General features: G+C 43.0%; 1 long non-coding RNA gene across 1 annotated transcript in view; it reads left to right on the forward strand.

Moving 5' to 3' along the window:
• Window positions 1-20,824, forward strand: part of LOC145858595 (uncharacterized) — a 65,930-nt gene extending 45,106 nt beyond the window's left edge. Inside the window, exon 2 of the long non-coding RNA XR_014379047.1 lies at window positions 15,373-20,824. This is a non-coding gene — a long non-coding RNA (uncharacterized LOC145858595). The remainder of the gene's footprint in view (window positions 1-15,372) is intronic.
• The last annotated feature ends 6,089 nt before the right edge of the window (window positions 20,825-26,913 follow it).

A 26,913-nucleotide genomic window follows, 5' to 3' on the forward strand; every position in this document is an offset into this window, starting at 1 on the left:
TCTCTTGCTGTCTCTCTCTCTTGCTGTCTCTCTCTCTTGCTGTCTCTCTCTCTTGCTGTCTCTCTCTCTCTTGCTGTCTCTTTCTCTCGCTGTCTTTCTCTCTCTTGCTGTCTCTCTCTCGCACTCTCGCAGTCTCTCTCTCATGCAGTCTCTCTCTCTCTCTCTCATGCTGTCTCTCGACCTCATGCTCTCTCTCTCTCTCATACTGTCTCTCTCTCTCATGCTGTCTCTCTCTCTCTCTCTCTCTCTCTCTCTCTCTCTCTCTCTCTCTCTCTCTCTGTCTCTCTGTCTCTCAACTCAATTCAATTTAAGGGCTTTATTGGCATGGGAAACATATGTTACAGTTTTTCTCAATTGCTAAAACACAATTTCTGAAACCTTGCTCCATTTCCTGAAAACATTAAACATTAAACCTCATCTTCAAGCACTATTTACATAACCTCTGACTCCTCTCGCAAAATGAAACATTCGCCTCAAAACAGTTTTACCTGTGTTCAAAATCAAACACTGCTCTCAAATCATAAACAAAGTGATCAAAATGATATACACTCTCAAGCAGTCAGTAAACAATACACTGAAAAATAGAAAACACATTGTTCAAAACATACAATTCTCAGGGAGAAGTAAATTTGTAATCGGAAAAAATATTCATATTTTTCCGTCATTGACTTTTGATGAACGAAAATATGTTCTATCATAGTAGCTCAAAATTGATCAGAAATTACTACTCTGCTTTGCTCTTTGCAATTTTGTTTTTTGTTCTTCCTCCTCCTTGTAGCCCTATTTTTACAGTACTGTACCCTGCATCTCACAAACTTGTCCTTTGTCTCTGTGATACTGTAATTCTTGTTCTTTGTTGATATGAACCTGCAACCAGTCAAAATCTATTAAGCAGTCAATACTGTTAATAAATGGAAAGCACAATGTTCAGGGCCATACAATTGGTCCATTATACAGTATACAGCCTACAATGCACTGTACTACAGAATACAATACTAAAAGGGACAAAAATCAAAAGAGTAAACATGTGATCAATGTGCTTCTTCTTGTCTTTGGGCTGGGTCAGGCCAGAGCACTTCGTCAACATCACAAGCAATATTGTCCCTCCTGAGGCAACGGGGGAAGAAGCCTCTTGTGTGCCGTATCCAGCCCTGTCATGATTCCTCACCTATATCACCACAGGCTAAATCCATGGCTTGCAGCAGATTTACTCTGGTGTAGGGTTGTCTATCATACACTTTCCATCTCCAAGATGAGAAAAACTCCTCAATCGGATTCAGGAAAGGCGAGTATGGAGGGAGGTACATGTTCATAAACTGCACATTGATGTTAAACCATTCCCTTACCTGAGCAGCTCGGTGGAAACTGACATTGTCCCACACTATAACATAGGTGGGAATGGGATTCTCATGCTGCTCTTGACCCTGCTGCTCTTGAACCTGCTGCTCAAATAAAATATCTCTTAGATTGGCAATAAATGTTAGAAGGTGCTGGGTGTTATATGGCCCGAGTGTAACATGGTGATGTAGAACACCATGGTTGCTGATAGCAGCACAGATTGTGACATTGCCACCTCGTTGACCAGGGACTTCAACAATGGCCCACTGTCCAATCATGTTTCGGCCTCTCCTTCTCCTCTTTGTTAGATTGAAGCCTGCTTCATCGACAAAGATGAACTCATGGGGTCTGTCCAAGGATTCCAAGTCAAATATTGTGTGTGTAGAAATACAATATACTGTATGTAGGATTTTGTAAGTCGTACAGAGACAGTGCTATACTGTAGAGTACAATTAGGCCTACTGTATGCACTTCTGATTCGCATACATTGTATGTACTGAAGAGTAATGTCATTCACATAGTATGTGTTAGTACTGTAGACAATGTGGATTACAGTAAATGTTTCTGAATGTACACTTACTTGCACATACTGAGCTCGCAGTTCTTTCACCCTTGGTGAGTTGCGCTCAAAAGGTACTCTGTATACTTGTTTCATTCGCATCCTGTTACGATGGAGGACACGGTCAATAGTGGAAATGCTCACACTGTCGATTCCCTGGAAGTGTGTGTTGTCTTGTATCACTCGTTCCTGGATTTCTCTGAGTCGTATTGCATTATCTTGCAGGACCATGCCAACTATAACGGCCTCTTGCTCCCGAGTGAATATAGCTGTCCTTCCACCTGCATGTGGCAGCCTTGCAATTTCACAAAAAGTAGTTGTGCAGTTACAAAACATATTCATGCAGTACAATATATACAGTGATTCACTTTACAAATGTCTATTGAAACAGCTGCATATAGTGTAGTACAGTAAATTTTCAATTACAAAAATACAGTAGTCTACTGTACCTGTTCTCTTCTCTGAATGTCCTTACTATGGTGGACACAGAAAATCGGCTCAAATTGGGTTGCACTCTAAGTCCTGCTTCCCTCATTGTCAGTCCATGGACAAGAACATGGTCTATAACTGTTGCTCGAATTTCATCAGATATTTCCACTCTTTGTCTTCCTCTTCGTCCTCCTCTTCCTTGCCCTCCTCCTCCTCTTCCTCCTCGTCGCCCACCTCGCATATGCACCCGTCCTTGCCCTCTCACATTGTTTCTTCTATCCATTCTCAGACTTTCTCCTTCCCACCTTCAACAACCTGTTTGCTCTCTGAACTTATATTGGTTGTGTCGCATCATTTGAAACAGGTTAAATCAATTTTGAGTGGTTGTGTTCAATCAATGACCTGTGTTCTCTATTTGTATTTGATTGTTGCCACTTGTGTTTACCAGTATGGATGACATGTGCATTAGAGTGCAGAATGTGTTTTGAGAATGAGAATGTGTTTAGAGTTTTGCTGAAAAGTCTAAGTGAGATCTGTAAATTGTGTTTTACCATGTGAAATGGTTTAAGGTATTGACAACAGACTGCATAATTATCAAAATGAGTCAAGGTAAATGAGAACTTTGTTCAGCCAATGGGTTTTAGTGTTTTAGCAATTGAGAAAAACTGTAACATTGCCAAAGCAAGTGAAGTAGAGAATAAACAAAAGTGAAATAAACAATACAAATTAACATAACTGTGGTATTTCACCCAGTAGATATGGGAACCTTGGACATTTGACTTCAGATTCTCTCTCTCTCCTCTCTCTCAATTAAATTCAAAAGGCTTTTACTGGCATGAAAAGTGTCACCACGTACATTGCCAAAGTTTTTATGTATTTTATTTATTTATTTCACCTTTATTTAACCAGGTAGGCAAGTTGAGAACAAGTTCTCATTTACAATTGCGACCTGGCCAAGATAAAGCAAAGCAGTTTGACACATACAACAACACAGAGTTACACATGGAGTAAAACAAACATACAGTCAATAATACAGTAGAAAGTAAACATATAGACACATCAATGATGACGCAGAGAGATAATAACAGGATAACAATAATAATAATTAACAATACAGTAATAATTGAATAGTGAGAGACAGTACTTAATTTTCCGGCACCTCTCTGTTTGGACTGTTTCGTTCCCGGTAACCCATGTTCCAGGATCCGGTGCGTCTCGTGGCAATGAACAATTATTTTCACTGTTTGCAATGTAAATATCCTAATAAAAAGTTAATTCATGTGGACTCCTCTATAATTCTCCTGACTGCCCCCTTTAAAAAAAAAATAACTTCATGTGAAAACATGCCTGATATTCTAAGAATTTATTTGTGTTGGTCCGTCCCGGGTTTATGTTCTGTCAACATTGCAGCCTATATAGACCAACGTGTGTCCATTGCTGTGGTGAGAGAGAGAAGCTCGCCTGTATCCCTCACAGAACGAGAATGACATTCCCTTTCTATGATCTCCCTCTCTCTCTGCTCTGATAGCCTGCAACTCTGTGGCTCAGTTGGAAGAGCATGGTGTTTGCCACACCAGGGTTGTGGGTTTGATTCCCACGGGGGACCAGTATTCAAAATTTAAAAAAAAAGGCATGAAATTAAATGTATAAAATGTATGCATTCACTACTGTAAGTCGCTCTGGATAAGAGCGTCTGCTAAAATGTGAACTCTCATCTCTCCAGCATTGTTTATTTAATTATAGAATGATAGCTGTGCGAAGGGTCCCGGTGATGCTTCAACAACGCCTGATAAACTGAAATACATTTGCCGAAGTTATAGAATTACTGCTGTCTGTTCAGAAATAAATGAAATAATTCAGAATACTACATCAGGAGTAGGGCTATAATTAAGCCACAAAGGATCAATAGCTTATTATAAAATAAAATTAAAAAAATAGCCTAGCTGTGGAGTGCAGCTCAATAACAAAGCCTAGCCTACAGTCGTGAACGCGCGGCAAATCTGTCAGTGAACAAACAGCATGCAGCCAAAACAAGCCTTTTGCAATATTTCAAAGTGTCTACAATAAATGGGAAAAACACAGGTGATGCTTCAACAACCCCTGATAAACTGAAATACATTTGCCGAAGTTATAGAAGTACTTCTGTCTGTTCAGAAATAAATGAAATAATTCAGAATACTACATCAGGAGTAGGGCTATAATTTAGCCACAAAGGATCAATAGCTTATTATAAAATACAATTTAAAAAATAGCCTAGCTGTGGAGTGCAGCTCAATAACAAAGCCTAGCCTACATTCGTGAACGCGCGGCAAATCTGTCAGTGAACAAACAGCATGCAGCCAAAACAAGCCTTTTGCAATATTTCAAAGTGTCTACAATAAAAGGGAAAAACACAGGTTGGAAAGCAAATGGCTCCCGCTGAAAAGAGAAGACTCTCGAATCTGTCTGTAGGCTACCGAATGATCACCTTTCAAACAGGCCTATTGAGCGAACAGCAATGTTTCACCATGTAAAGCAAGAGCAACATAAGCTTCTGGCGCGAGCGTATCGGCCATCACCGTTGAGTTGAACTGCACATCATTGGGTGAATCAGTGAAACTGGGAAAGCATTTTCAGGACTATAATTTCCTCCTCAAAATTGTACAATATGTCTGTCCTCCACACACCTAGACCTAGTTTTTATTGATCATAGTTTTTTTGTCAACGTCAAAGTAGCCTGTCATTTCAATCATTTGTGAGGTATTTAAAAAAAAATAAAAAAATTCTGCTAAAGTCTAAAATTATGTTTATAAAAGGCTACATTTTTTTCCCCCGAAACCCTAAACTACAACAACATAAAATATTCCCAATGTGTGCAACTTCTATAAGCGCCTCTACTCTACTGCTCTGTGCCACTACGTAAAAAACGATGATAATGCTTTATTATAAAGTTTATCCGTTCCTCAGAGCTCCCTTAGGGCTCCCCCTTTTTGTTTCCGGAACCTCCCGACTTACAAATTAAGCACTGTAGGTCGCAATGTTATAGCTCTGATTGGTCGTTCCACTTGCTGTCCCTAAAGGTGTGGCAGGAAGCTATATATTTCGCATCTAATATGGCACAAAGGTGTGTGGAGGGTTTATCTCCCAATAGATATTGGATGTTCTACTCTTCTGTTTCGGGTTTCAAAATCTTTTGTATTTGTTTTCATTTTTAGGGGAGGAAATTGCAACTAAGTCTGTATACTTCTGGCAGTGTAGGAGAAAATGCAGTTCTATCTCGACCTCTCTCTGAGGGCAGAGTGGACAAAACTTATCCTTTCTGAGTCTGTACCTAGTCAGCATTTTCCTCCGTTTTCTATCAGTCACAGTGGTCAGACAGTCTGCCATCATGTACTCTCTGTTTATAGCCAAATAACATTGAAGATCACATCGATATGTGGTCTTTCCAATGGGTGATATATTTATATTTGGTTGATTTGCCAGATTTTCTGTCCCGAGGCTTTGTCGGGTTGGTAGTGGTACATGAACTTAGCATCGGGACCAGCTGGCTAAGGTCACCTCTTGGCAGTTAAGGTGTAACGGGGTGAGTGATTGGTTGCCGGGAAGTCAGGCGCAGGAGAGCAGAGATGGGTGATAACAGGAGAACTTTAATATACACCCTGGCCCAAAGGCACAGGCGAGGCAGCACAAAGCACAACCACGGTAACATGAACCCGGAATTAAACAAAACAAACAAACCTAGGTATGAAACAAACCTGTAGCAAGCTAGCCTGTAGCAAGCTAGCCTGTAGCAAGCTAGCCTGTAGCAAGCTAGCCTGTAGCAAGCTAGCCTGTAGCAAGCTAGCCTGTAGCAAGCTAGCCTGTAGCAAGCTAGCCTGTAGCGTAACACCCTACACAAAGAACAATTCCACACACAGACATGGGGTAAACAGTGGGTAATATACATTTAGTCTGATGAGGGAATGTGAACCAGGTGTGTGGGGAAAAACAAGACAAAACAAATGGAAAAATGAAAAGTGGAGCGGCGATGGCTAGAAGACCGGTGACTTCGACCGCCGAACGCCCCCCGAACAAGGAGAGGGACTGTGACGTAAGGGCTTTGTAATGGCAGGATTTGGGGTCACTTGTTTTAAAATTATTATAACATTTAGTGTCTCTTTTCTGGATGTTAATCAGAAGAGGGATTTGGCCTGATTCTGCTCTGCATGCATTGTTTCTGTTTTTATCTTGCTTTGTATACGGACCCCACACTCCACTGCCATATAGTGGACCCCACACTTCACTGCCATATAGTGGACCCCACACTTCACTGCCATATAGTGGACCCCACACTTCACTGCCATATAGTGGACCCCACACTTCACTGCCATAGAGTGGACCCCACACTCCACTGCCATATAGTGGACCCCACACTTCACTGCCATATAGTGGACCCCACACTCCACTGCCATATAGTGGACCCCGCACTTCACTGCCATAGAGTGGACCCCACACTCCACTGCCATAGAGTGGACCCCACACTCCACTGCCATATAGTGGACCCCACACTTCACTGCCATATAGTGGACCCCACACTTCACTGCCATATAGTGGACCCCACACTTCACTGCCATATAGTGGACCCCACACTTCACTGCCATAGAGTGGACCCCACACTCCACTGCCATATAGTGGACCCCACACTTCACTGCCATATAGTGGACCCCACACTCCACTGCCATATAGTGGACCCCGCACTTCACTGCCATAGAGTGGACCCCACACTCCACTGCCATATAGTGGACCCCACACTCCACTGCCATATAGTGGACCCCACACTCCACTGCCATATAGTGCTATTGGTTCTATTATTGATTATAATATGTTGAGCCAGATCCTAATAGACATTTTAATAGATATTTTAATAGATCGTTTTATAGATATTTTAATAGGTATTTTAATAGATATTTTAATGGCAGAGAAAGCCCTGCTTGCTTTGTCTTTCAGTTCATTCATGGCCAGGTTGAAGTTCATGTTCCTCCCAGATACAGTGCCTTCGGAGAGTATTCAGACAACTTGACTTTTTCCACATTTTGTTACGTTACAAGTCGAATTACAGTTACAAACCTTAATCTGAAATGGATTAAATACAAGCACTTCCTCATCAATCTACACACAATACCCCATAATGACAAAGCGAAAAAAGTGAAATACCTTATTCAAATCAAATCAAATTTTATTTGTCACATACACATGGTTAGCAGATGTTAATGTGAGTGTAGCGAAATGCTTGTGTTTCTAGTTTCCGACCATGCAGTAATATCTACCAAGTAATCTAACCTACTTATTTACATAAGTATTCAGACCATTTGCTGTGAGACTGGAAATTGAGCTCAGGTGCATCCTGATTCCATTGATCATCCGTGATGTGTTTCTAAAACTTGATTGGAGTCCACCTGTAGTAAATTCAATTGATTGGACATGATTTGGAAAGGCACACACCTGTCTATAAAAGGTCCCACGGTTGACAGTGCATGTCAGAGCAAAAACCAAGCCATGAGGTCGACGGAATTGTCAGAGACAGAATTGTGTTGAGGCACAGATCTGGGGAAGGGTACCAAAACATTTCTGCAGCATTTAAGGTCTCCAGGAATACAATGGCCTCCAAAATGTTTAAATTGGAACCACCAAGACTTATCCTAGAGCTGGACGCCCACCTAAACTGAGCAATCGGGAGACAACGGCCTTGGTCAGGGAGGTGACCAAGAACCTGATGGTCACTCTGACAGAGCCCCAGAGTTCCTGTGGAGATGGGAGAACCTTCCAGAAGGCAAACATCTCTGTAGCACTCTACCAATCAGGCCTTTATGGTACAGTGGCTGGACGGAAGCCACTCCTCAGTAAAAGGCACATGACAGCCTGCTTGGAGTTTGCCAAAAGGAACCTAAAGACTCTCAGACTATGAGAAACAAGATTCACTGGACTGATGAAACCAAGATTGAACTATTTTGCCTGAATGCCAAGCGTTACGTCTGTGGGAAACGTGGCACCATCTCTACGGTGAAGCATGGTGGTGGCAGCATCCTGCTGTTGGGATGTTTTTCAGTGGCAAAGACTGGGAGACTAGTCAGCATCGAGGGAAAGATGAATGGAGCACAGAGAGATCATTGATGAAAACCTGCTCCAGAGTGCTCCGGACCTCAAACGGTCGAAGGTTCTACTTCCAACAGGACAATGACCCTAAACACACAGCCAAGACAAGGTAGGAGTGGCTTCGGGACAAGACTCTGAATGTCCTTGAGTGGCCCAGCCAGAGCCCGGACTTGAACCCCATCAAACATCTCTGGAGAAACCTCAAAATAGCTGTGCAGCGACGCTCCCCATCCAACCTGACAGAGCTTGTGAGGATCTGCAGAGAAGAATGGGACATCAACATCCACGCAACATCAACTTTAGTGTGTTAAATGTATATTTTTCTCATCCATCTACACAAAATACCTCGTAATGACAAAGAGAAAACATGTTTATATCAATTCATGCACATTTGTTTTTTTTAAAGTAAATGCAGAAATATCTAATTTACATTAGTATTTACACTCCAGAGTCAATACATGTTAGAATCATATTTGTCAGCGATTACAGCTGTGAGTCTTTCTGGGTAAGTCTAAGAGCTTTGCACACCTGGACTGTACAATATTTGCACATTATTCTTCAAAACATTATTCAAGCTCTGTTAAATTGGTTCTTGATCACTGCTAGACAGACATTTTCAAGTCTTGCCATAGATTTTTTTCAAGCCGATTTAAGTCAAAACTGTACCTCGGCCACTCAGGAACATTCCATGTCTTCTTGGTAAGCAACTCCAGTGTATATTTGGCCTTGTGTTTTAGGTTATTGTCCTGCTGAAAGGTGAATTTGTCTCCCAGTGTCTGTTGGAAAGCAGACTGTAGCAGGTTTTCCTCTCGGATTTTGCCAGTGTTTAGCTCTATTCCGTTTATTTTATCCTGAAATAACATCCTAGTCCTTGCCCGTGACAAGCATACCCATAACATGATTCAGCCACCACCACGCTTGAAACGTGGAGAGTGGTACTCTGTCAATTAGTTTAGTATTGTGGAGTAACTACAATGTTGTTGATCCATACTCGGTTTTCTACTAACACGGCCAATTGTGTTAAAGACACGATTGGCTTCATGGTGTAATCTCTGAGCAGTTTCCTTCCTCTCCAGCAACTGAGTTAGGAAGGACGCCTGTATCTTTGTAGTGACTGGGTGTATTGATACACCATCCAAAGTGTAATTAATAACTTCACCATGCTCAAAGGGATATTCAATGGCTGCTTTTCTTTTACCCATCTACCAATAGGTACCCTCTTCTTTGTGAGGCATTGGAAAACCTCCCTGGTCTTTGTGGTTGAATCTGTGTTTGAAATTCACTGCGCGACTAAGGAACCTTATGTATGTATGTGAAATTGTATGAGAAACACAAGCATTTTGTTAGGTATTACTGCTCTGTTGGACCTAGGAAGATAAGCATATTGCTAGGTATTACTGTACTTTTGGACCTAGGAACATAAGCATTTTTGCTGCCCTTGCGGCAACATCTGCAAATCTGTGTACGCAACCAATAAACTTTGATTTGCAAGGTGAAGGTTGAGTGAATTCTCCAGAGGCTGGCACAGATAGATTCGATTATAAAGTTATAAATTGAATTATAAAACCTGTCAGTGGAACACACACAGACTACAGCTGCGGTTCAGAGACGGTAGTCACTGAACTTCCTGGAGTAAATGTTCACATGTGACGATCCAAGATGTCTTGGAGGAGAGAGAGGTGGGAGCACACAATCAATCACCTTTAAAGCACCAAATCCTCCTTTTTAAAAAACACTTACACTTTTTACATTTTAGTCATTTAGCAGACGCTCTTATCCAGAGCGACTTACAGTAGTGAACACATACATTTCATACATTTTTTTTCTCCGTACTGGTCCCCCGTGGGAATCGAACCCACAACCCTGCGAACACCATGCTCTACCAACTGAGCCACACGAGACTTCCTTTCTCTATGTTACCTTCTGTTCTTTAATCGTCGTCTATCTACACCCATTACCTTCTATCCTTTAATTCTCATCCTCATGTTCCGTCTCTCTCCTGTTACTCCACCTCATCCACTCACTCACTCCTTTTATATATTTTATTGTTGCCTCTAAATCATTCCTTTCTCTCGTCCTGCTCTCCCTGTCTCTCTGTTCATCAGTCTCCCCCTCTGTGGATTCCCCTCTCCTCCGTCCAATTTCTTAATCTCTGCATCCCCTAATCCATCCCCTCTCTCCCCCCTCATCCTGTCCTCCTGCTGTCCCCATCTGTCTATTCATCAGTCGATACCGTTTTTTATCCCCATCTTCCGCTTCGCTCCGACCATGTTTTCTCTGTACCTGCATTCCCTCCTGTCCTGAGACGCCGACTCCCACATCAGCCACCTGAATCGTGCTGACATCATTAACCCCATCACCTGAGATTACTGATGTAGAGGGAGGGAGAAGAAGGGAGGGGAGGTAGAGAGTGGAGGAGGAAGGAGAGAGAGAGGAAGAGAAGGAGGAAGGGGGAGGTGAGAGAGAAGGTGGGAGAGAGGGAGGAGGGTGAGCATGAAAGCAGGGATAGAAACAAACTCAGTAAGAGGTGCTAGTAGCTCTCAACCTCTCCTCTCCTCTCCTCTCAGTTAGAGGTGCTAGTAGCTCTCAACCTCTCCTCTCCTCTCCTCTCCTCTCCTCTCCTCTCCTCTCCTCTCCTCTCCTCTCCTCTCCTCTCCTCTCCTCTCCTCTCCTCTCAGTTAGAGGTACTAGTAGCTCTCCTCTCCTCTCCTCTCCTCTCCTCTCCTCTCCTCTCCTCTCCTCTCCTCTCCTCTCCTCTCCTCTCAGTTAGAGGTACTAGTAGCTCTCCTCTCCTCTCCTCTCCTCTCCTCTCCTCTCCTCTCCTCTCCTCTCCTCTCCTCTCAGTTAGAGGTACTAGTAGCTCTCCTCTCCTCTCCTCTCCTCTCCTCTCCTCTCCTCTCCTCTCCTCTCCTCTCAGTTAGAGGTACTAGTACCTCTCCTCTCCTCTCCTCTCCTCCCAACCCCTCTCCTCTCCTCTCCTCTCAGTTAGAGGTACTACTAGCTCTCCTCTCCTCTCCTCTCCTGGTGGTGAATACCTTGAGACAGACCTGGCTGGGAAACTGATCGATCTCAGGATATATGTTAAAGTCTTCCTCCTGCAGTCCAGGTTAACATGACCTCTATCAAAGAAACATACACAATCTGGGGCGGCAGGTAGCCTCGAGGTTACAGGTCGCTGGTTCGAATCCCGGAGCCGACAACGTGAAAAATCACTTAAACTGAATTGCTCCAGGGGATTTGGGATATGCAAGAAACACATTTCCATTCCACACTGGGAACGATGAATATATGTGTGTAACAGGACAAATACAAGCCCCCAAATTACTATTACTAAATCAGCAATATACCATCTTTCCTTTATCTACAATATGAAAAAACTAAGACAACATCGGTCAGCTTTTTACACTAACTAATACAACTTCTATTTCACCTTATCACAGTGAACAACAGCGGGAAAAATTCATACTCAGCATTACTGCTTTTTGTAAGCACAGTAACCTTGATGGGTAGGGCACCGTTTCCTCTACAAAGCTTTAGTGCATTAGAGGACAGCAGCACTGTGACGTACTGAGGTATGTCTTCTCCTGTTTACTGGTTGGTGGTCTTCTCCTGTTTACTGGTTGGTGGTCTTCTCCTGTTTACTGGTCTTCTCCTGTTTACTGGTTGGTGGTCTTCTCCTGTTTACTGGTTGGTGATCTTCTCCTGTTTACTGACTGGTGGTCTTCTCCTGTTTACTGACTGGTGGTCTTCTCCTGTTTACTGGCTGGTGGTCTTATCCTGTTTACTGGTTGGTGGTCTTCTCCTGTTTACTGGTTGGTGGTCTTCTCCTGTTTACTGGTTGGTGGTCTTCTCCTGTTTACTGGTTGGTGGTCTTCTCCTGTTTACTGGCTGGGAATCTTCTCCTTTTTACTGGTTGTTGGTCTTCTCCTGTTTACTGGTTGGTGGTCTTCTCCTGTTTACTGACTGGTGGTCTTCTCCTGTTTACTGGTTGGTGATCTTCTCCTGTTTACTGACTGGTGGTCTTCTCCTGTTTACTGGTCTTCTCCTGTTTACTGACTGGTGGTCTTCTCCTGTTTACTGGTTGGTGATCTTCTCCTGTTTACTGGTTGGTGGTCTTCCCCCGTTTACTGGTTGGTGGTCTTCTCCTGTTTACTGGTCTTCTCCTGTTTACTGGTTGGTGGTCTTCTCCTGTTTACTCGTTGGTGATCTTCTCCTGTTTACTGACTAGTGGTCTTCTCCTGTTTACTGACTGGTGGTCTTCTCCTGTTTACTGGCTGGTGGTCTTCTCCTGTTTACTGGCTGGTGGTCTTATCCTGTTTACTGGTTGGTGGTCTTCTCCTGTTTACTGGTTGGTGGTCTTCTCCTGTTTACTGGTTGGTGGTCTTCTCCTGTTTACTGGCTGGTAATCTTCTCCTTTTTACTGGCTGTTGGTCTTCTCCTGTTTACTGGCTGGTGGTCTTCTCCTGTTTACTGACTGGTGGTCTTCTCCTGTTTACTGGTTGGTGATCTTCTCCTGTTTACTGACTGGTGGTCTTCTCCTGTTTACTGGTCTTCTCCTGTTTACTGACTGGTGGTCTTCTCCTGTTTACTGACTGGTGGTCTTCTCCTGTTTACTGGCTGGTGGTCTTCTCCTGTTTACTGGCTGGTGGTCTTATCCTGTTTACTGGTTGGTGGTCTTCTCCTGTTTACTGGTTGGTGGTCTTCTCCTGTTTACTGGTTGGTGGTCTTCTCCTGTTTACTGGCTGGTGATCTTCTCCTTTTTACTGGCTTCTCCTGTTTACTGGTTGGTGGTCTTCTCCTGTTTACTGGTTGGTGGTCTTCTCCTGTTTACTGGCTGGTGGTCTTCTCCTGTTTACTGGTTGGTGGTCTTCTCCTGTTTACTGGCTGGTGATCTTCTCCTTTTTACTGGCTTCTCCTGTTTACTGGTTGGTGGTCTTCTCCTGTTTACTGGTTGGTGGTCTTCTCCTGTTTACTGGCTGGTGGTCTTCTCCTGTTTACTGGTTGGTGGTCTTCTCCTGTTTACTGGTTGGTGGTCTTCTCCTGTTTACTGATTGTTGTTACTGCTGGTGCTGTGGTCTTCCAGCGCCCCTGGAGCAATTCAGGTTAAGTGATTTTTCACGTTTTCGGCTCCGGGATTCGAACCAGCGACCTGTAACCTCGAGGCTACCTGCCGCCCCATATTGTGTATGTGTCTTTTATAGAGGTCATGTTAACCTAGACTGCAGGAGGAAGACTTTAACATATATTCTGAGGTTGATCAGTTTCCCAGCCAGCTCTGTCTCAAGGTATTCACCACCAGGAGAGGAGAGGAGAGGAGAGGAGGAATGACAAGATTTGTGGGGTGTGCTCAGGTTTTGGGTTTTATCACTTAATGGAGATCAGGGTTTTTGCTGCATAGAAAAGTATTGGGTGGGTCACCTAACTGTTTTTTGGGCTGCCAGATTCCAAACAGTAAAACAAATTCAGTTTGAACTTAAACAACTAAAACCAGATATAAAGTATATAGAACATATCATAGACCTATATCAGATATAAAGTATATAGAACATATCATAGACCTATATCAGATATAAAGTATATAGAACATATCATAGACCTATATCAGATATAAAGTATATAGAACATATCATAGACCTATATCAGATATAAAGTATATAGAACATATCATAGACCTATATCAGATATAAAGTATATAGAACATATCGTAGACCTATATCAGATATAAAGTATATAGAACATATCGTAGACCTATATCAGATATAAAGTATATAGAACATATCGTAGACCTATATCAGATATAAAGTATATAGAACATATCGTAGACCTATATCAGATATAAAGTATATAGAACATATCGTAGACCTATATCAGATATAAAGTATATAGAACATATCATAGACCTATATCAGATATAAAGTATATAGAACATATCATAGACCTATATCAGATATAAAGTATATAGAACATATCGTAGACCTATATCAGATATAAAGTATATAGAACATATCGTAGACCTATATCAGATATAAAGTATATAGAACATATCATAGACCTATATCAGATATAAAGTATTGTAACGAGGTGCGTACTGGCGGCAGAGAAGTCAGGTGCAGGAGAGCGAAAACTGATTTGTCGTTTAATAAACATAAAACCACTGTAAACAGAACAATCAATGAATGGGTCAAATAAAAACCCGGTATCCACCAGCATAACGTACACAAGCACTACAAGAAACAATTCCGGACAAGGACATGGGGGGGAAACAGAGGGTTAAATACACAACATGTAATTGATGGAATTGAAACCAGGTGTGATGGAAGACAAGACAAAACAAATGGAAAATGAAAGGTGGCTGGCTAGACGTCGACCGCCGAGCGCCGCCCGAACTCACGCCGCCCGAACTCGCGCCGCCCGGGTTTCATTACATGTATTGTTTTGTTGAGATGAAACCAGAGAAAATGCATCAGTTCTGCAGGGGGCCCCTCTCCTTTTCTGTGTCTTCAGTCTACATTGAAGCAGGCCTGAAAGCCCTTCATAGTGTAGGCTAGTCCTGCAGACCATCCTTTAGTCAGACCAGCCTGAAACCTGCTGTGTGTTTGTGTATCCTCTCCTACTTGGCACAGATACCACTCATCTATTTTAGAAGTCTACTTGATGCTACTTGACTGTTTAGGGCCTGAGAATATTCTTGCCACTTTATATAATGTTTTCATAACCTACATTACTCATCTCATATGTACATACTGTACTCTATACCATCTACTGCATCTTGCCTATGCCGTTCGGCCATCACTCATTTATATATTTATATGTACATATTCGTATTCATTTCATTGCACTTGTGTGTATAAAGTAGTTGTTGTGGAATTGTTAGGTTATATTACTTATATAATTCTCTCTTTCTTTCTCTCTTTCTTTCTTTCTCTCTCTCGGAGGACCTGAGCCCTAGGACCATGCCTCAGGACTACCTGGCATGATGACTCCTTGCTGTCCCCAGTTCACCTGGCCGTGCTGCTGCTCCAGTTCTAACTGTTCTGCCTGCAGCTATGGAACCCTGACCTGTTCACCGGACGTGCTACCTGTCCCAGGCCTGCTGTTTTCAACTCTCTAGAGACAGCAGGAGCGGTAGAGATACTCTCAAAGATCGGCTATGAAAAAGCCAACTGACACTTACTCTTGTGTTACTGAATTGTTGCACCCTCGACAACTACTATGATTATTATTATTTGACCATGCTGGTCATTTATGAACATTTGAACATCTAGACCATGTTCTGTTATAATATCCACCCTGCACAGCCAGAAGAGGACTGGCCACCCCTCATAGCCTGATTCCTCTCTAGGTTTCTTCCTAGGTTTAGGCCTTTCCAGGGAGTTTTTCCTAGCCACCGTGCTTCTACACCTGCATTGCTTGCTGTTTGGGGTTTTAGGCTGGGTTTCTGTACAGCCCTTTGAGACATCAGCTGATGTAAGAAGGGCTTTATGAATACATTTGATTTGATTTGATTAAGTATGATGAAAACAGGTCTAATAAATGCAAAGATTGGCTGAGAGGCATAGCCGGCCTCTGTGTCACCTCAGACAGAGAGAGAGAGAGAGAGAGAGAGAGAGAGAGAGAGAGAGAGAGATGCCCTGAGTAGAATGATTGGTGGTATTTTACAGTGGCTCTGAGAAGGAGAGGAGAGGATGGTGACTTAGTGCTGGTCTCTGTGTGTCTCTAAGGTCAGGTCTAGCCCTCGGGGCTGCTGTCTCCGGTCGCTCATCCATCAAGGGGAAATTGAATCGTTCCCCCTGCCAGCACGCCAAAGAGTCGAACCAATATTTTGACCCAACATCTGGCTGGTCATACTGAAAATCACAGATGACGGATCCTAATAAGGGCCACAGATTTATCTCCTGTCACGGCTGTCCAAGTGGCCCAGCACTCCCTCTCTCTGTCTTCCTCTCTCTGTCTCTCCCTCTCTCTCTGTTTCTCCCTCTCTCTGTCTCTCTCTCTCTCTCTCTCTCTCTCTCTCTCCGTCTCTCCCTCTCTCTGTCTCCCTCTCTCTCTGTTTCTCTCTCTCTATGTCTCTCTCTGTCTCTCTCTCTCTGTCTCTCTCTCTCCATCTCTCCCTCTCTGTTTCTCTCTCTCTGTCTCTCTCTCTCTGTCTCTCTCTCTGTGTCTCTCTCTCTCTCTCTGTTTCTCTCTGTCTCCCTCTCTCGGTCTCTCTCTCTGTCTCCCTCTCTCTCTCTCTCTCTCTCTCTCTCTCTCTCTCTCTCTCTCTCTCTCTCTCTCTCCGTCTCTCCCTCTCTCTGTCTCCCTCTCTCTCTGTCTCTCTCCATCTCTCCCTCTCTCTCTGTTTCTCTCTCTCTGTCTCTCTCTCTGTTTCTCTCTCTCTCTGTCTCTCCGTCTCTCTTTCTCCCTCTCTCCGTCTCTCCCTCTCTCTCTGTTTCTCTCTCTCTCTCTCTCTCTCTCTCCGTTTCTCCCTCTCTCTCTGTCTCCCTCTTTCTCCATCTCTCCCTCTCTCTGTTTCTCTCTCCCTCTCTCCCTCTCTCTGTTTCTCTCTCTCTGTCTCTCTCTCTCTGTTTCTCTCTCTCTCTGTCTCTCTCTCTCTACTGTGAAATGCTTGCTTACGAGCCCGTCCCAACAATGCAGAGCAGTATATACAAGTAACACAAGAGGAATTAAATACTCAAGAATGGAGCTTTATACAGGAAGTACCAGATCAATGTGGAGCTATATACAGGAAGTACCAGATCAATCAAACAGACCTCCCTCCATCTTCCACCAGCTTGCTACCTATTGCCCGGCTAGCTGTCTGAATCTCACTGGACCCTTTGATCACTCGGCTAAGCATGCCTCTCCTCAATGTCAATATGCAATGTCCATTGCTGTTCTGGTTAGTGTTTATTGGCTTATTTCACTGTAGAGCCTCTAGCCCTGCTCATTCTATCTTATCCAACCTCTCTGTTCCTCCACCCACTCATGCTATGACATCTTCTGGTTTCAATGATGTTTCTAGAGACAATATCTCTCTCATCATCACTAAATGCCTAGGTTTACCTCCTCTGTATTCACATCCCACCATACCTTTGTCTGTACATTATACCTTGAAGCTATTTTATCGCCCCCAGAAACCTGCTCCTTTTTCTCTCTATTCTGGACGTCACAGACGACCAATTCTTATAGCTTTTAGCCGTACCCTCATACTCATTCTTCTCTGCTCCTCTGGCAATGTAGAGGTGAATCCAGGCCCTGCAGTGCCTGGCTCCACTCCTACTCCCCAGGCGCTCTCTTTTGATGACTTCTGTAACCGTAATAGCCTTGGTTTCATGCATGTTAACATTAGAAGCCTCCTCCCTAAGTTTGTTTTATTCACTGCTTTAGCACACTCTGCCAACCCGGATGTCCTAGCTGTGTCTGAATCTTGGCTTAGGAAGTCCACCAAAAACTCTGAAATCTTCATCCCTAACTACAACGTTTTCAGACAAGATAGAACGACCAAAGGGGGCGGTGTTGCAATCTACTGCAGAGATAGCCTGCAGAGCTCTGTCCTGCTATCCAGGTCTGTACCCAAACAATTTGAACTTCTACTTTTAAAAATCCACCTCTCCAAAAACAAGTCTCTCACCGTCGCCGCCTGCTATAGACCCCCCTCGGCCCCTAGCTGTGCTCTGGACACCATATGTGAACTGATTGCCCCCCATCTATCTTCAGAGCTCGTGCTACTAGGTGACCTAAACTGGGACATGCTTAACACCCCAGCCATCCTACAATCCAAGCTTGATGCCCTCAATCCCACACAAATTATTAATGAACCCACCAGGTACAACCCCAAAGCCGCAAACACTGGCACCCTCATAGATATCATCCTAACTAACTCGTCCTCCAAATACACCTCTGCTGTTTACAACCAAGATCTCAGCGATCACTGCCTCATTGCCTGCACCCGTAATGGTTCAGTGGTCAAACGACCTCCACTCATTACTGTCAAACGCTCCCTGAAACATTTCAACGAGCAAGCCTTTCTAATCGACCTGGCCCTGGTATCCTGGAAGGATATTGACCTCATCCCGTCAGTAGAGGATGCCTGGTTATTTTTTGCATTAGCATCGAACTGCCCCCGCGATATGCAACTTTTCAGAGAAGTTAGAAACCAATACACACAGGCAGTTAGAAATGCCAAGGCTAGCTTTTTCAAACAGAAATTTGCTTCCTGAAACACAAACTCTAAAAAGTTTTGGGACACTGTAAAGTCCATGGAGAATAAGAACACCTCCTCCCAACTGCCCACTGCAATGAGGATAGGAAACTCTGTCACCACCGATAAGCCCACTATAATTGAGAATTTCAATAAGCATTTTTCTACGGCTGGCCATGCTTTCCACCTAACTACCCTTACTGCATTCAACAGCACTGCACCCCCCACAGCTACTCGCCCAAGCCTCCCCCATTTCTCCTTCTCCCAAATCCATTGAGCTGATGTTCTGAAAGAGCTGCAAAATCTGGACCCCTACAAATCAGCTGGGCTTGTCAATCTGGACCCTTTCTTTCTAAAATTATCTGCCGAAATTATTGCAACCCCTATTACTAGCCTGTTCAACCTCTCTTTCGTGTCGTCTGAGATTCCCATAGATTGGAAAGCAGCTGCTGTCATCCCCCTCTTCAAAGGAGATGACACTCTTGACCCAAATTGCTACAGACCTATATCCATCCTACCCTGCCTTTCTAAGGTCTTCGAAAGCCAAGTCAACAAACAGATTACCGACCATTTCGAATCCCACCGCACCCTCTCCGCTATGCAATCTGGTTTCAGAGCTGGTCATGGGTGCACCTCAGCCCGCTCAAGGTCCTAAACGACATCATAACCGCCATCAATAAGAAACAATACTGTGCTGCCGTATTCATTGACCTGGACAAAGCTTTTGACTCTGTTAATCACCACATCCTCATCGGCAGACTCAGTAGCCTTGGTTTCTCAAACGATTGGTTCACCAACTACTTCTCTGATAGAGTTCAGTGTGTCAAATCGGAGGGCCTGCTGTCCGGACCTCTGGCAGTCTCTATGGGGGTACCACAGGGTTCAATTCTTGGGCCAACTCTTTTCTCTGTATACATCAATGATGTCGCTCTTGCTGCTGGTGAATCTCTGATCCACCTCTACGCAGACGACACCATTCTGTATACTTCTGGCCCTTCTTTGGACACTGTGTTAACAACCCTCCAGACGAGCTTCAATGCCATACAACTCTCCTTCTGTGGTCTCCAACTGCTCCTAAATACAAGTAAAACTAAATGCATGCTCTTCAACCGATCGCTGCCTGCACCTGCCCGCCTGTCCAGCATCACTTCTCTGGACGGTTCTGACTTAGAATTTGTGGACAACTACAAATACCTAGGTGTCTGGTTAGACTGTAAACTCTCCTTCCAGACTCACATCAATCATCTCCAATCCAAAGTTAAATCTAGAATTGGCTTCCTATTTCGCAACAAAGCATCCTTCACTCATGCTGCCAAACATACCCTCGTAAAACTGACCATCCTACCAATCCTCGACTTCGGTGATGTCATTTACAAAATAGCCTCCAATACCCTACTCAACAAGCTGGATGCAGTCTATCACAGTGCCATCCGTTTTGTCACCAAAGCCCCATATACTACCCACCACTGCGACCTGTACGCTCTCGTTGGCTGGCCTTCGCTTCATAATCGTCGCCAAACACATTGGCTCCAGGTCATCTACAAGACCCTGCTAGGTAAAGTCCCCCCTTATCTCCGCTCACTGGTCACCATAGCAGCACCCACCTGTAGCACGCGCTCCAGCAGGTATATCTCTCTGGTCACCCCTAAAGCCAACTCCTCCTTTGGTCGTCTCTCCTTCCAGTTCTCTGCTGCCAATGACTGGAACGAACTACAAAAATCTCTGAAACTGGAAACACTTATCTCCCTCACTAGCTTTAAGCACCAGCTATCAGAGCAGCTCCCAGATCACTGCACCTGTACATAGCCCATCTATAATTTCGCCCAAACTACTACCCCTACTGTATTTATTTATTTTATTTATTATTTTGCTCCTTTGCACCATATTATTTATATTTTAACTTTGAACTTTCTTAAAATTATAAATCTACCATTCCAGTGTTTTACATGGTATACTTTATTTACTTTGCCACCATGGCCTTTTTTTGCCTTTACCTCCCTTATCTCACATCATTTGCTCACATTGTATATAGTCTTATTTTTGTCTACTGTATCATTGATTGTATGTTGTTTTACTCCATGTGTAACTCTGTGTTTTTGTATGTTGTCGAACTGCTTTGCTTTATCTTGGCCAGGTCGGAATTGTAAATGAGAACTTGTTCTCAACTTGCCTACCTGGTTAAATAAAGGTGAAATAAAATAAAAAAATAAAAAAATATGGAGCAAAATACAGGAAGTACCAGATCAATGTGGAGCTATATACAGGAAGTACCAGATCAATGTGGAGTTATATACAGGGAGTACCAGATCAATGTGAAGGTAAAATGTCTCTATATCCAAAACACAGCCCACTATAACCCATGGTAATATGTCTCTATACCTAACACACAGCCCACTATAACCCATGGTAATATGTCTCTATACCTGACACAAAGCCCACTATAACCCATGGTAATACGTCTCTATACCCGACACACAGCCCACTATAACCCATGGTAATATGTCTCTATACCCAACACACAGCCCACTATAACCCATGGTAATATGTCTCTATACCTAACACACAGCCCACTAAAACCCATTGTAATATGTCTCTATACCTAACACACAGCCCACTATAACTCATGGTAATATGTCTCTATACCCAACACACAGCTCACTATAACCCATGGTAGTATGTCTCTATACCTAACACAAAGCCCACTATAACTCATGGTAATATGTCTCTATACCTAACACAAAGCTCACTATAACCCATGGTAGTATGTCTCTATACCTAACACACAGCCCACTATAACAAATGTTAATATGTCTCTATACACAACACAAAGCCCACTATAACCCATGGTAATATGTCTCCATACCTGACACACAGCCCACTATAACCCATGGTAATATGTCTTTATACCTAACACACAGCCCACTATAACCCATGGTAATATGTCTCTATACACAACACAAAGCCCACTATAACCCATGGTAATATGTCTCTATACCTGACACACAGCCCACTATAACCCATGGTAATATGTCTTTATACCTAACACACAGCCCACTATAACCCATGGTAATATGTCTCTATACCCGACACACAGCCCACTATAACCCATGGTAATATGTCTCTATACCTGACACACAGCCCACTATAACCCATGGTAATATGTCTCTATACCCAACACAAAGCCCACTATAACCCATGGTAATACGTCTCTATACCCGACACACAGCCCACTATAACCCATGGTAATATGTCTCTATACCCAACACACAGCCCACTATAACCCATGGTAATATGTCTCTATACCCAACACACAGCCCACTATAACCCATGGTAATATGTCTCTATACCCAACACACAGCCCACTATAACCCATGGTAATATGTCTCTATACCCAACACACAGCACACTATAACCCATGGTAATATGTCTCTATACCTAACACACAGCCCACTATAACCCATGGTAATATGTCTCTATACACATCACACAGCCCACTATAACCCATGGTAATACGTCTCTATGCCTAACACACAGCCAACTATAACCCATGTTAATATGGCTCTATACCTAACACACAGCCCACTATAACCCATGGTAATATGTCTCTATACCTGACACACATCCCACTATAACCCATGGTAATATGTCACCATACCCCACACACAGCCCATTATAACAAATGGTAATATGTCTCTATACCTAACACACAGCCCACTAAAACCCATTGTAATATGTCTCTATACCTAACACACAGCCCACTATAACTCATGGTAATATGTCTCTATACCCAACACACAGCTCACTATAACTCATGGTAATATGTCTCTATACCTGACACACAGCCCACTATAACCCATGGTAATATGTCTCTATACACAACACAAAGCCCACTATAACCCATGGTAATATGTCTCTATACCTGACACACAGCCCACTATAACCCATGGTAATAATTCTTTATACCTAACACACAGCCCACTATAACCCATGGTAATATGTCTCTATACCCGACACACAGCCCACTATAACCCATGGTAATATGTCTCTATACCTGACACACAGCCCACTATAACCCATGGTAATATGTCTCTATACCCAACACAAAGCCCACTATAACCCATGGTAATACGTCTCTATACCCGACACACAGCCCACTATAACCCATGGTAATATGTCTCTATACCCAACACACAGCCCACTATAACCCATGGTAATATGTCTCTATACCTAACACACAGCCCACTAAAACCCATTGTAATATGTCTCTATACCTAACACACAGCCCACTATAACTCATGGTAATATGTCTCTATACCCAACACACAGCTCACTATAACCCATGGTAGTATGTCTCTATACCTAACACAAAGCCCACTATAACTCATGGTAATATGTCTCTATACCTAACACAAAGCTCACTATAACCCATGGTAGTATGTCTCTATACCTAACACACAGCCCACTATAACAAATGTTAATATGTCTCTATACACAACACAAAGCCCACTATAACCCATGGTAATATGTCTCTATACCTGACACACAGCCCACTATAACCCATGGTAATATGTCTTTATACCTAACACACAGCCCACTATAACCCATGGTAATACGTCTCTATGCCTAACACACAGCCAACTATAACCCATGTTAATATGGCTCTATACCTAACACACAGCCCACTATAACCCATGGTAATACGTCTCTATACCCGACACACGGCCCACTATAACCCATGGTAATATGTCTCTATACCTGACACACAGCCCACTATAACCCATGGTAATATGTCTCTATACCTAACACACAGCCCACTATAACCCATGGTAATATGTCTCTATACCCAACACACAGCCCACTATAACCCATGGTAATATGTCTCTATACCTGACACACAGCCCACTATAACCCATGGTAATATGTCTCTATACCTAACACACAGCCCACTATAACCCATGGTAATATGTCTCTATACCCAACACACAGCCCACTATAACCCATGGTAATATGTCTCTATACCTAACACACAGCCCACTAAAACCCATGGTAATATGTCTCTATACCTAACACACAGCCCACTATAACCCATGGTAATATGTCTCTATACCCAACACACAGCCCGCTATAACCCATGGTAATACGTCTCTATACCCGACACACAGCCCACTATAACCCATGGTAATATGTCTCTATACCCAACACACAGCACACTATAACCCATGGTAATATGTCTCTATACCCAACACACAGCCCACTATAACCCATGGTAATATGTCTCTATACCCAACACACAGCCCACTATAACCCATGGTAATATGTCTCTATACCCAACACACAGCACACTATAACCCATGGTAATATGTCTCTATACCTAACACACAGCCCACTATAACCCATGGTAATATGTCTCTATACACATCACACAGCCCACTATAACCCATGGTAATACGTCTCTATGCCTAACACACAGCCAACTATAACCCATGTTAATATGGCTCTATACCTAACACACAGCCCACTATAACCCATGGTAATATGTCTCTATACCTGACACACAGCCCACTATAACCCATGGTAATATGTCACCATACCCCACACACAGCCCACTATAACACATGGTAATATGTCTCTATACCTAACACACAGCCCACTAAAACCCATTGTAATATGTCTCTATACCTAACACACAGCCCACTATAACTCATGGTAATATGTCTCTATACCCAACACACAGCTCACTATAACCCATGGTAGTATGTCTCTATACCTAACACAAAGCCCACTATAACTCATGGTAATATGTCTCTATACCTAACACAAAGCTCACTATAACCCATGGTAGTATGTCTCTATACCTAACACACAGCCCACTATAACAAATGTTAATATGTCTCTATACACAACACAAAGCCCACTATAACCCATGGTAATATGTCTCTATACCTGACACACAGCCCACTATAACCCATGGTAATATGTCTTTATACCTAACACACAGCCCACTATAACCCATGGTAATATGTCTCTATACACAACACAAAGCCCACTATAACCCATGGTAATATGTCTCTATACCTGACACACAGCCCACTATAACCCATGGTAATAATTCTTTATACCTAACACACAGCCCACTATAACCCATGGTAATATGTCTCTATACCCGACACACAGCCCACTATAACCCATGGTAATATGTCTCTATACCTGACACACAGCCCACTATAACCCATGGTAATATGTCTCTATACCCAACACAAAGCCCACTATAACCCATGGTAATACGTCTCTATACCCGACACACAGCCCACTATAACCCATGGTAATATGTCTCTATACCCAACACACAGCCCACTATAACCCATGGTAATATGTCTCTATACCTAACACACAGCCCACTAAAACCCATTGTAATATGTCTCTATACCTAACACACAGCCCACTATAACTCATGGTAATATGTCTCTATACCCAACACACAGCTCACTATAACCCATGGTAGTATGTCTCTATACCTAACACAAAGCCCACTATAACTCATGGTAATATGTCTCTATACCCAACACACAGCTCACTATAACTCATGGTAATATGTCTCTATACCTGACACACAGCCCACTATAACCCATGGTAATATGTCTCTATACACAACACAAAGCCCACTATAACCCATGGTAATATGTCTCTATACCTGACACACAGCCCACTATAACCCATGGTAATAATTCTTTATACCTAACACACAGCCCACTATAACCCATGGTAATATGTCTCTATACCCGACACACAGCCCACTATAACCCATGGTAATATGTCTCTATACCTGACACACAGCCCACTATAACCCATGGTAATATGTCTCTATACCCAACACAAAGCCCACTATAACCCATGGTAATACGTCTCTATACCCGACACACAGCCCACTATAACCCATGGTAATATGTCTCTATACCCAACACACAGCCCACTATAACCCATGGTAATATGTCTCTATACCTAACACACAGCCCACTAAAACCCATTGTAATATGTCTCTATACCTAACACACAGCCCACTATAACTCATGGTAATATGTCTCTATACCCAACACACAGCTCACTATAACCCATGGTAGTATGTCTCTATACCTAACACAAAGCCCACTATAACTCATGGTAATATGTCTCTATACCTAACACAAAGCTCACTATAACCCATGGTAGTATGTCTCTATACCTAACACACAGCCCACTATAACAAATGTTAATATGTCTCTATACACAACACAAAGCCCACTATAACCCATGGTAATATGTCTCTATACCTGACACACAGCCCACTATAACCCATGGTAATATGTCTTTATACCTAACACACAGCCCACTATAACCCATGGTAATATGTCTCTATACACAACACAAAGCCCACTATAACCCATGGTAATATGTCTCTATACCTGACACACAGCCCACTATAACCCATGGTAATATGTCTCTATACCCAACACACAGCCCACTATAACCCATGGTAATATGTCTCTATACCCGACACACAGCCCACTATAACCCATGGTAATATGTCTCTATACCCAACACACAGCCCACTATAACCCATGGTAATATGTCTCTATACCCAACACACAGCCCACTATAACCCATGGTAATATGTCTCTATACCCAACACACAGCCCACTATAACCCATGGTAATATGTCTCTATACCCAACACACAGCCCACTATAACCCATGGTAATATGTCTCTATACCTAACACACAGCCCACTATAACCCATGGTAATATGTCTCTATACACATCACACAGCCCACTATAACCCATGGTAATACGTCTCTATGCCTAACACACAGCCAACTATAACCCATGTTAATATGGCTCTATACCTAACACACAGCCCACTATAACCCATGGTAATATGTCTCTATACCTGACACACAGCCCACTATAACCCATGGTAATATGTCACCATACCCCACACACAGCCCACTATAACACATGGTAATATGTCTCTATACCTAACACACAGCCCACTAAAACCCATTGTAATATGTCTCTATACCTAACACACAGCCCACTATAACTCATGGTAATATGTCTCTATACCCAACACACAGCTCACTATAACTCATGGTAATATGTCTCTATACCTGACACACAGCCCACTATAACCCATGGTAATATGTCTCTATACACAACACAAAGCCCACTATAACCCATGGTAATATGTCTCTATACCTGACACACAGCCCACTATAACCCATGGTAATATGTCTTTATACCTAACACACAGCCCACTATAA

The sequence above is a fragment of the Salmo salar genome, chromosome 10, assembly GCF_965601325.2.
Source record: "Salmo salar chromosome 10, fSalSal1, whole genome shotgun sequence".
In the NCBI taxonomy this organism is placed as follows: domain Eukaryota; kingdom Metazoa; phylum Chordata; class Actinopteri; order Salmoniformes; family Salmonidae; genus Salmo; species Salmo salar.